Below are 12369 nucleotides of genomic sequence, written 5' to 3'. Positions count from 1 at the left end.
TGCCAAGCTTTGAAGGCAGAAGTCATTTGGATAACATTGTCTGTTGCTCCATATTAGCAGTCTTACCTTCAAATGACTATTTAAAATTATTTTTTCTATTGTTATTAATTTTGAAGGTAGAATTGTGGAGCCATTGATGTTGCAGAGACGTCACATATTTTCTAGTACATTGTAACAAAATTGAAGCCTTTGGGTTGGCTTTTTCTACATAAGCTAGAAAGCATTTATTAAATATATACATAGAGCAAATGGTCAAATTCAGCCCTCAACGGCAAATGTACTTGCAAAAATAAGAGGACAATTAAAATATCACCTTAGATGATATTAGCCTTGAGTTCTGATTTTATTTGCCAATAAATCTTCTAACATTTATTTTATTTCAGTGACTGTGTTAGCAATTCAACATCAGTATGTTTCCAAATGGCACAGCAATTTTTTAGACAGTATGAGCCAGTTTTGTTGTTTGTTGTTGTTGTTCTTGGTGTTTTTTTGTTTATTCATTTATTTATTTTGTTTATTTTGAGTTGGGTGGGGGCTGAACTGGTCATTCTTCAAAACTTGACTATAGAGCTTTAGGGGGTTCAGAAAGGAAATTCTAGAATAGTCTTAAAATATCATAACCTTACAAATGTTCTCAAAAAAAACAGAAATAAGAAAACAACAATAAAAACAAAAATATACTGCTTATTTTTAAATTACATGTCTTATAATAAAGCTTGTGTTGTGTGCCTCATGTCATTGTCATACTGTTCTGATTAAAAATAGTGGCTCTCCTAGGGAAAAAAAGAAATAAGAGCTAAACTGTAAGTCATTATACTTTGTCCAAATTTCTTTGGAAATTTTCTGGCTATTTTAATAATAAACTATATTTATTATAAGCTAATATTTTAATAATAATAAACTATAAATATCTCTGCTCTTTCTTTCTTTCTTTCTTTCTGTTTTGTTTTGTTTTTTATTCCTGATGGTGTTTACTAAATCTGATGATCATTTTCCCCAAGATTTGGTTTTCAGTAAAGTCATTCTTTAAGATAAAGGAACTGGACTTAAATAACTCAAAAACACAGAAAGTGACACACACCAAACACTTGGGTCATATTTACTTTTGATGTAGAAAAATTCTTCTGAGAAAATTATTCAAGTCAAAACTAACTGAAAGATCTAAAACATAAAGTGTATCCAGGTATGTGTCTCTATGTGTGTATACATGCATGTTTGTGTATCAACAAAAACCAGATACTGCTACTTGGTTTATATTGTTTTAAGCTCAGTCATAATCATGTACATAATAATAGGGTCCAGCTTTTTTTTTTTTTTAAGGATTTTATTTATTTATTTGAGAGAAAAAGAGAGAGAGAGCATGAGCAGGGGGATGGGAAGAGGGAGGGCCCTAGGGAGAAGCAGACTCCCCACTGAGCTCAGAGCCCAACGTGGGGCTCCATTCCAGGACCCAAGATCATTATGTGAGCCAAAGTCATATGTTTTAACTGAATGAACCACCCAGGTGCCCCCAGTCCAGCTTTTAAAGGAAAACATGTAAATATTCACAAATACTGGGTACCAATCCAGCTGTTTAACAAAGTATTTTACATAATCTTAGGAGGGATAGCTAAATACATTTTTTTTTTTTTCAAATGAGCAGGGAGTTCTTGGGAATTGAAAGTTCCATTTGATTCTTTTACCTCTTCTCTAACATACGAAGGCAGGTGACATTCCTGAATGAAAAGGACAGCTCACACGCCACTTCTCCAATAAGTTATTTTGACAATAACATTCATCCAAAATATATTTTCTGAAGGTATTTCCCTTGAGAAATTATTCCCAATGCAAATACAAAGGTGCTTTGCTAACCCATATAAAGTAGAAGATACCTCATTCAGCAAACAATTAAATCATATTAAATATTATGGAAAAGTATGAGTTCCCGTCTGGGTTTTTGAAAGCTGCATTACAATCTCCTCTGTCTAATCAGATAGAACAAAAACTATGTGTTGCATGAAAATTTAATTAAATAGGCATAAATTAAATAATATATTAAAATAACATATCTTAGCCTCTTTTTGGAATAATGTTTCTAGTGGGTGAGAAAAAAGCGAGGCAAGATGTAGTTAATAAAATTATTACCATGAAGAGCTTCAAATATAAATCCCTACTTATGCATGGTTAGGTAAATTACAACTTAAGACTACCATTTTGTGTCATGAGAAATGTTTTATATTCAGGGGCAGTAAAAATTAACTTTAAAAAAACTGGATTTAATTTCAGTGGGTTAATACTAGAAGAAAAATGCTCAGATAATTTATTTTTATGAGGCCTTAAACATTATACATTTCTTTAGCATGAATAATCTAAACAAACCTGGGTCATTCAAACTTCAAAGGGACATGATAAAGGTCAAGAATAAATGAATGAGTGGCATTTGTGCTTCCACCAGGATACTATTCGCACCATATGGCTATGTTTTTTCATCTTATGATCCTAACACTGCAATAAGTCATGGATTTTCATATAATAAAAGTCTTCAATATTCAAAATATAAATATATATTAATAACAGGACCAATCATAGTATTTATTATATTCCTATTGGAGGTCAGGTAAAGGAGATTCTATTGCTTCTTGATGCAGGGTTGTATTGGTGAGATTTAAAAAAAAAATCTGAATGCTGAATTTCATAAAATAAAAAAGAAACATTAAATCAATGGAATCAGACTTCACTGTCTAATAAAGCTACAAATAGGAATGATTGACAGATCAAGAAGATCACAAACTTTAACTGCCAGTCGTAAACTGTTTTCAAATAAGCTTGATTGCTCTACTCTCCTTACTTCAGAAATATATATGTAAAATATATACACATTATATATAGAGACAGAGACACAGAGACAGAGACAGAGAGAGAGAGAGAGAGAGAGAAAGAAAAACAGAGATAGCGACAAAGATAGAACTCTACCAGCTATCCCTCTTGGGATTTTGTTCTCTTTGTCCTTTCCATTCCCTGCTCCCTTAAAGCTTCTCTCTCTCCCAATAATCTAGATTACCTTGCCATACTAAAGCATTAGCACAACCAGAGAAGAGTAACAGCAGGAATAAAGAATTAAAAGAAAGGTTTCTGTTTTATTTGTTTTAGTTGGTGAGTAAGAATGTGAAATCTGGAGGGGAACAAAAGAAAGGTAACCCAATAGTCCCTCTTTCTGTAGCTGTATGAGTACAAGTTCTTTACCTAAAATCTCTGAGTCTGGAGTGTCTGGGTGGCTCAGATGGTTAAGCGTTTGCCTTTGGCTCAGGTCATGATATCCAAGTCCTGGGATTGAACCCCATGTCATTGAGGATCCAGGCTCTGTGGTGAGTCCACTTCTCCCTCTCCCTCTGCCTTTACCCTGCTCATGCTCTCTGCTGTGTCTCTCTGTCTCAAATGAGTAAATAAAATCTTAAAAAATAAAATGAAATAAAATAAAAATATCTGAGTGTCAGTTTCCTTCTCATTAGGCAGAGCTATTATGGAGGGTGAGAGATAGTACGTATTAGTTGTCTCAACGCGCCCATTTTAATGATGGCAGTTAAATGATGCTCTAACCAACGGGTTCTGCCTCAGTATAAAAGATAAAATGCTCAGAACTGTGATTAAGTCTGGGGATTCTACTGTATAGTTGTACTTCATTTCATTTCTTTAAGAACACAAAGAATCACCACTATCATTTATTTTTTGAGCATCAACTTTGTGCCTTTTCCTAGTCCTAGAAAAGGAGTAGTTAAAAAAAAAAAAAAAGCTGGCAAAAGTTAATCTTATCTTCTACTGGGAAAGAGAGACAACAGATTCAGTAAATATGTAAAAATAGGTAGCCACTATACAGTGATAAGCAGAAGGGAAAATAAGGCAAAGAAAAAAAAGAAATATGAAATATTTGGTGCAGAGTTTGACATTTTAGATTGGGTGCCAAGGGAAGTTCTTACTGAGGTAACATGTAATAAAAACTCAATAAATAAAAGAGTAAATGAGTAAATAAGTTTCACAATCCAGCCTGGGACACTATCGACCATTCATTACATCTACTCTACAAGAACATTTTGGGGGGGTTCTAAATAACTGACTTACAAAGGAGCACAAACTGAAATATACAAGAGTCAAACTATGTATTCTAATTAAACTGTAAGTTTCACCAACATCATTTGCTGGCTATTCCAACTCCCAGTTGACCTTAAAATAGTCAAAAATCGTAGCCAAATAAGATCAATTTGTAAGTGCAAAATACAATTCAAGGTATCATCCTATAGAAGCCATAACAAGAGTATAACGATACCTGAAAATGTTTAAAATTTTTGATGTTTAGATAAAACATGCATTTTCTATTAATTATTTTGTTTATCTTTTATAACTACTGCAAATCTAAGGAAATATATGGAGACCAAAAATAAAATATTCCAAAAGAAATGAAACTGATGTTTTCTGTAAAAATAAGGTTTGACAATGATCTGTTGCCTTTTACCTCCTTATTGGTTATGCAACCAAAGATACTAGGATAATATCCAAATTTTGTAGAATTGATGCTCCATAACTTGAGAATAGATAATATTATTTTTCTGTTATTACCAGGAAAAGGTTCATATTAAATTTAGTTTTCTGTTATGTTTACTATTCTTGAATGTATCTCCTTTTCATCAGTGTTTTTTTTATAAAATTCCCTTCTGATGTCACCATGGTTTAATACCTTTGAAAGAAATTAAAAATCATTGTCCAAGTTAGTTTAAAAAAGTAATGTTGAGGGTCCACCATTATAAGCCACATGTAAATTCCAATATTTGAATATTTGGATTAATTATCCTTCTTTCAGATTATCTTTGCAATGGTTCACTTCTTTTAAATATTTCTGAAATATTTCTGACATATAATGTATATATATGTTTCATATATCTGACCTATATCTATCATAGTATAGCTAAATCATACCTATAAGTGAGTAGATCCATCTATCCCCATTTTCTTAGACTATAGACCTGCTCCTCTTCAATAATAAGGAACACATGGAGAAAAATATATACTTCTCTCTCTTACCCAGTTTATAACTATTCAGTCTCCAAATTTATGTTCAAATGTCCTTTTCTAACAGGAATTCTCTCCCTCCCCTGATGTTTTGTTCTGGTTCCTATATTACCTTATTCTCAAAAATTATTTTATCCTACTCTGAGTTATTGCCTAGGAAAAAAGACTGAAATTAAAAATATTGTTAAATAGGTACACTCATGTAAATTCTTATAAATGGGAAGAAGAAAGGAAACCATGCATGCTCTCTTGGTATCTCTACTACTTAATACATTTTTGAGATCTGGTAAACAAATGGATGGTACCATTGTGAGTTTTTAAGAATGGGTGGATTTAAAGTTACCTGAATGATCCTGTGTGAATTCAAAACAAAACTGAGTTTTATTTTTTTTTTTATCTTTAACTCTTTTCCTTTCATTTATGTGCACAGTTGTGTTTTGATACCCATAACCAATTAATAACGTCAATCAAACTGCAGTGGAATAAATTAAATCTCTGAGAAGTAAGAGGTTCATGGAACTTGTTGAAGCCCTTGTAGCCTTCGCCATCTCTTCAATGCAAGGTCATAGAGAATGAAGCCTGCTAAGCGTTATTTTCGCTCCTAATCATTTGATCTCTACTTATTACTTGTGAATGATTGATCCTTTAGTTTGATTACTGTTTCCTCGTTGTATAATTTATTCTAAGGGTGATAAAATTCATATGTTTTTTAAGGTTACTTCAGATTTCTAGGCAAGTGGATAACTATGTATATGTTAATGCTATATAATATAAATAAATATATAACTTTATATTAGGGCATAAGGTATATATAGAGTATTGCTTATCAATGGTGTTTTAAAGAAAACATTACACGTTGTTTTATAAGTGTGGAGAACAATTTCAGAGTCCAACAATGCAATAAGTAATGGAAATGAAAATACTAATAAGATCAGTAAATAAATGGCATATGACTACATTTCTATCTATCTAATCTGGTTTACTTAGGTGTTCATGCAAATTGTTTCCATTTCTCATCACACCACCACCTCAACTGAGGTTATATTAATGGCTATATACTGAATGCTATAATAGAAGTATGATTTTGCCATTTTTTGTGCCTTGAATTAGTTAATTCAAGCTTTTAGTTAAAAACCTCCCATTTTTCCTTGTAAGTTTTCCTTGAAACTTAAAATAGTATTACCTTATCTTGAGGACCAATGATCATGAGAAAATCAAATATTTTAAATTATTTAAATTCCATTAACTCATTGTTCTCCCTCTTCCCAACCCCAGCACAATAATTTATTGCCTCGCATGACTAAGTCAGGTATCAGCAACTGATTGTGAATTTGTCTAAAAGCAGTGGTCATATTGCCCCTACTGGAGAAAGCAAGAATAATAAGATATTTGTAGTCTTACAGAATTACCGAGATAGAAGAACAAAAAACTTAGTATCTTTGGAGAAGAAAATGACAATTACATAGCTATCATAGCAAGCCACTTCGAATTTCAGCCCTAAATCATCAGTGCTTTGGCATGTTTTTGTTGCTCTAAGCCTATAGAGATCCCTACTGCTCCAACTTTTATAGTATGTATATGGTCAAAATTCCAAATTACTTCCTATCAAATTGCACCTGCTATTTACATTTTCTGCTATCTTGAACCTATTTTTCTTTCAGATCTGAGTTGTTCAACTACCTCACCAAAGTGATCAATAGTTCCCTTCTCAAAGTTACAGGTTTTGTTGGTGTTTCACTAATGCTAATCATGGGTTTACCAGGCTTCCAGAGATTTGACTTAAAAATGAGGTGATTAATAAAAAGAACATGTAATAATGAGACATTTGTTTACCTGAAAATAGGAGGATCCATAATACAGCAGTCAACATGTTGTATTTATAGTGTACTTGAGCCATATATAACTTATAATTGGGTTTCAACTCAATAAATTAACTCAATTATTTACATGGCACTGAAAGATGTTAGAGTACAGATGATATACATATCTAATTCATCATTGTGCATGTCCTTGTGTGTAATGTGCTATGTTTCTACAACATTCTACTTCCCCATAATAAAAAGTCTAGTCTTTATCTAATTCCTCTGCGTATAAGGTTGTCAATAAATAATGCAGAGACAAATAAATGCAACAATAAACAGATACTATGAACCAATAGATCAATATGAATGTACATTAGTGTCTGCATTTCAAAGGGGATTTAACTTAAAGAAAAGCTCCATTTCACATGCATGCCTTGCCTTCTTCTTTCTTTCAACATCTGCTTTCCTAGATATACTAGTATAAAGGAGCACTCGGAACCTTCAAAACATTTCATAAAGAAAAACAGAAATAATAGAGTATTCCTATCTGCAATACTTATAGAAACAGCTCTAAGAATAGAGCCACTGTTTTTGTATAAAATAGAATTAATGCATTTCATGGTTGATCTTATCAGAGGGAACTAAGAGTGTGGCTGCAAACCATTGAGAATAGGTTTATAGCTCTGATTTCTAATTGCTCTTTTTCAAATTCCAAGTGATGAGCTCTTAATTTACTTGAGAATTTGTTTTTGTCTAGAAGATTAGTAAAATCTCCACTAATATAGAAAGTGCTACAGAAAAATAGTTCTGTTTGCCTCATGAAAGCAGAATCTGAGTTACTGAGTCAACATGTGGGCTCTCTACCAAATACCTTTAGAGAGATAATTAAGTAATGTTTAGGCTTGGATAAATTTACATGTATCATCAGTATTAATTTATAAGAAGAAGTGTAGAAAAGACCAGAGAGGTGGAATCATCTTGCCTTTCCATTCTTTTCCTATATAGGGATATTAGCATGGAGGGATAGTGGAGGGGAAGGAGAAGAGCAGTGGTAAGTTTTAGGTCGGGACTAATCCAACCTTGGCTTTAAAAATAAGGAATCAGATGCTGGTAGGACTCTAAAAGGGCCAGATGGATCCACCTCACAGTACAAGCAATTTTGTTGACAAAACTCAAATTCTCAAATCTTTGATTCTTCTTCTTGGCATTGCTTGGATGGACAATGTCAGTAGTTATCTCAGAGATTCTCCTGGTTGTACCATTTCCTGGCTGACATACTTCTTTCTTATTGACATGTTCTTCCTTCACATATGCTCATCCATTAAATAGCTTTACTCGCTGGTAGACTAACCCTGAAGCTAAAGAAGCTTAAGCTCTTCGGTTGAACAAGTCTCTTCCAAAGCCAGAGCAAAGTTCACATGGTAATATATTTTTATAATGTCTGCACAAGGAAGGCATTTGTGTCTGAAATTTCTTCCAAGACAAACTTCGGTCCCCACAAAACCTGAATTCATTCCTCGTTATGGTTAAACACTATAGTCCTAGTCTGGGAGCCACTATGTCATATCATCGTGATTCTTCATGTGCATATTCTGATCTTAAAGTGTAAGTTTCATAAAATTATCTTATCTTTGTTTTTAACATCTTAGGGAATCTTCAAGGTGTTTTCCACCGACTCACACCACATGGCAACTTTAAAATAAAATGAAGCAAAAATTTAAGCAGTAAAGGATATGTCTAACAGATGAGTGCAACTTCGCTTAAGAGTTTTATCAGTCTCAACTTATTTCCTGTCTGCTGTTTAAATAGCCCTAATATTTGCAGGCCATTTTAAACATGTCCCGCAAAGTTGCACTGGGTCTTTGTGTCATTCTTTTACTTTCAACCTCTTAAATATTCTTTAGTGTGATATTTTCTAAGCAGGTACTAATGTTAATGTCTATTTTTGGGGCAAAACTTCCTAAATGCCTCATCTGTTCCTTATTGAGATGTCCTATGTAATTAATAAGTAGGTAATCTATTTATTTATATAGTCCCATGTTTCCCAAATAGACCAAGATAGAGATCATTTTGGTATTCTCGATAATGGTCAAAATAATCAAGATCATTATAACACAAACCCTTGTCTTTTTGTACTTTAAAAATTTCAGGAACTATGTTTACTTTCACACTGAAAAAGAAAACCACCAACTGAAGAAGGGCACATCAAATAGATTTGGATGATGGTACGGTGATGGGATGAGAGAAAAGTAATTGTCTTTTAACCATTGTGCCTATTTAAAATATGTTCATGGTCAAAATACCCTGGAAACAATTATTTTTAATTACATTTTGTAGATGAGCAAATTGGGGCTCATTTCCTTAGCTAAATTAAAAGGTAAGTATGAGGACTAAAATTCATTTTTAGCTTACTTACCTTAAGATCTATTCAAACTAAGAGGGAAGGTATTGTAAGTGTTAACACTTTGTAAAGTATTTTCATTTATGTTGTGTTATTTATCCTTCACAACAATTCTGTTGTGTCACTTTTTTTTTAATAAGTGTACAAAGTGAGGTTCGGAGGGGTTAAATGCATTTAAAAATACTCCTACAATAGCTTATTCAGGAGGGGCTCCAACTGAGGACTCCAGGTGTATTTGAATCTGATTCAAGAATCCACTGTACTATGCTGCTAGAAAAATAACTCCTGCTTATGTGTATACCTTCAAACTATGAATAATAGAATTAAAAAGTTATAAAATATTCTACTGTCATCCATCTTAAAATTGCTAAGTACTAAGAGGCAAAAAAAGGCATAAAAGTTATCATCAGATAGTAATTTCTAGAAATCTTATAATTAAGTTGTCATGAGAATTATAATCAATTGGGGAGGAAACAACAACAAATGGTTTTGAGGATTCAAACTTTACAATGAGACAAAAGCACCTAAAAAAAAGTGTTGGCTCCCTGAATAAACACCAGATTCAAGTATGTCACATGGTAGTTCTGAGTTTTAGCATGGCCTGTAAGAGAAGAATTCTAATATTTCCTTGAGCAGATTTATTTTCATCTCCCCAAAGTCTTGGTAGTACCTGGCTAGAAGCCTGGGGCAGCTAGCTGCCTTAGAATGATGCAGGACCGTTCCTGGGGTCAGCCTAGATATTAGCGAAGACAAACTTGAAGCCTATGAGTTGGTGAAAAAGAAGCTTGTTGAAGTATTTCTTGCCTACAGATTTAGTTTTTAATCTAAATTTACAAAACTTAGTTAATATGGCTTAACTTTTTAAAAAAGATTTTATGTATTTATTTGGGAGAGAAATAATGAGAGAACATGTAAGCCAGGGGGAGGGGCAGAGGGAGAGGGAGAAGCAGACTCCCTGCTGAGAAGGGAGCCAGATATGGGACTCCATCCCAGGAGGCTGGGATCATGACCTGAGCTAAAGACAGACACTTAACAGACTGAGCCACGCTGATGCTCCAATATCGCTTAACTTTTTATTTCTTGTCTCAAACGGGAACACATTTTTATCTAAGGAAAATCTCAAGAATGCATTTTTCAGATGTTATAGAAGTTTAAGGGTGATTTAATAGACTGAATTTGGTCTTGGAGGTAGTTATACTTCGGCTTCCATCCCAGCTCTGGTACTCTGTAGCTAAGTAGTCTTAGAGAAGTCTTTAATATCTCATTTCCCTAAAAATAATCCCTCTCATTTCCATGAATGTGCTAACATGATAGATTAAATATGAACACGAAACCTGATTAATATTCAGTATAAAGTGATGATAGTAATGATGAAGGTAGCTAAACATCCATATTACTTTTGTTTAAATGAATAATGTAATGAAGATTCTAGACCTTTTACTAAACAACCATAGTGAAGTCCTCTGACATCAGAATACAAACAACATAATAACTTGAAAATGATTTCACATCTTTCACTAAGCAACTATGATGAAGCTATTTAGCCAGGACATAATTAATAACAAATAAGGGGACAGACTGATGAAAACACCAATGGCTTAAGTAAAAATAAGATGGCAGTTCAAGGGGCACCTGGGTGGCTCAGTGGTTAAGCCTCTGCCTTCGGCTCAGGTCATGATCTCAGGGTCCTGGGATCGAGTCCCGCATCGGGCTCTCTGCTCTGCAGGGAGCCTGCTTCCTCCTCTCTCTCTCTCTCCTTGCCTCTCTGCCCACTTGTGATCTCTCTCTGTCAAATAAATAAACTCTTAAAAAAAAAAAAAAAGATGGCAGTTCAAAACAAGAAGGAAGCATCTGTGGACCTAAAATTATAACTGAATCCTCCCCCTCCTTGGTTGGACCCAAGTATCAAGTTAATTCTTGATCGCCCAGCCACCTGTCTGAGCTCTTATGTAGCCTAAGACAGGAATGCATGGAATCAGTGTTAAATGTTACCAATTCCCATATTGCACAAAAAAGTATTTACATTAGGGGCATCCGGGTGGCTCAGTAGTTAACCGGCTAAGCATGTGCCTTCAACTCAGGACATGATCCTCGGGGTCCTGGGACTGAGCCCTGCCTAGGGCTTTCTGCTTAGCAGGGAACCTGCTTCTCTCTCTCTCTCTCTCTCTCTCCCTCCCCACCCTTTGTGTTCTCTCTCACTCTGTCTTGGTTTCTCAAATAAATGAATAAAATCTTTTAAAAAAAGGTATTTACATTAGATGATAAAAACATAAGGAAAAAATTTATATGGCGATATAGTACCAGTAGTTTTTAAAAACTGAGAATAACCAAACAATTTTTTTCCCCAGAACCACTCTAATTCTAACACACAATTCTGCTACAAAATACAAAATTAAGAACGTTTAGGAGCCATTTCTGGCAGGAAACCAAAATGTTAAATACAACCTATGGAATAATTTTTAATATTTAGATGCCAGTCACACAAGACAACAGCAACAAGGAAACCCTCAACACATGAAACAAAATTAGGATAGCACTCCTGACACATAACAAAGTACAAAAGAGAAAGTTATGATAATGAGAATAATCAGAGACTATAATAGTAACTTGATGACTGTACATTCCAGGCCCCAAAATCCAGATGGACTAGTCGGTGTACATAGTAAAAAATTTTGGATGGTCAAATGAAGATAAATAGCATTAACTGAGTCCGTAATATCGGTGCACTACACTGAATACAACTATGTCACAGTGTAAGAGTCACTGTCATACACATAAAAATTTCTATTTATGCAATAGTTTCTAAATGTTATGGGCTCATAACCACTATTATTAATTTAATACAATGTATTTGTTCATAGGAAATGCAAGTGCTTTTAATGTATAAAACCATCCTGCTATTTTTTTTTTAATGTATAAAACCATCCTGCTATTATATAGGCTGTGCTCATTATATTTTACTAATTTGGGAATAATATAATGCAATATGGAGAGACAATGTAACAAAATTATGTTTCCTCAAGCCGGGTCCTCAGAATACCAAAAATGCACTGAGATCAAATATTATCTTGGAAATTTGGCATATTACATGTCCTTTCTTGGACTAAAATGCACGTTTGATGTACT

This window comes from Lontra canadensis, unplaced genomic scaffold (assembly GCF_010015895.1).
Source record: "Lontra canadensis isolate GAN:19392208 unplaced genomic scaffold, GSC_riverotter_1.0 scaffold95, whole genome shotgun sequence".
NCBI classification, from domain to species: Eukaryota; Metazoa; Chordata; class Mammalia; order Carnivora; family Mustelidae; genus Lontra; species Lontra canadensis.
The sequence above is the reverse complement of the archived record's forward strand: the minus strand, read 5'-3'. Positions refer to the sequence as shown.